We start from the raw sequence: 693 nt of genomic DNA, 5'->3' as shown, positions 1-693 counted from the left end.
CCCTGGCTGTCCTGGAACTCACTCTGTAGACCAGGCTGGCCTCAAACTCAGAAATCTGCCTGCCTCTGCCTCCCGAGTGCTGGGATTAAAGGCATGAACCACCACCTCCCAGCTTCTGTTCCACTTTTATCACTGCACATCTTGTAGGCAGGATAAATTTTGGGTTGAAGGTTTTGTGGGTGGGTTGATGTCCTTCTCCTGCCTTGTATGAGAGGTGGCCACTTCAGTCTCCATATTTCCCTATTGGTAGGAGTCTCAGCTAGGGTCATCCCCATAGACTCTCCAGAGTGTCCCCTGTCCCAGGTCTCCAGCTAGTCCCAGAGATGCCTTCCCCCACAGATTTCCATTCTCACTCCCAACCCTCTCCAGCCCCTCCCCTCCCCACACCTGATCTCCATCCCCATTTTGTCCCCCTCCTAAACCCCTCTCCCACTCAGTTCCCTCTCTCCATCCACCTCGGAGGACTATTTTATTCTCTTTCTGTGTAAGATTCACACATCCCCCCTTGGGTCCTTTTACTTAGTTTATTTGAGTCTGGATTGTAGCATGCAAACTTTTGCCTTTATTTTCCTAGCTACCGAGTCAATTATCCCCCTCCCACACCCTGATACCCTCATGTGGTTCCTAAATTGTCATTGCCCTATCAAAACAATACTCCCAAAGCTAGGTTATGTTTACAGCAGCCAAATTTTG

Source organism: Mus caroli, chromosome X, assembly GCF_900094665.2.
Source record: "Mus caroli chromosome X, CAROLI_EIJ_v1.1, whole genome shotgun sequence".
Classification (NCBI taxonomy): domain Eukaryota; kingdom Metazoa; phylum Chordata; class Mammalia; order Rodentia; family Muridae; genus Mus; species Mus caroli.
Note: the sequence above shows the minus strand (reverse complement) of the source record.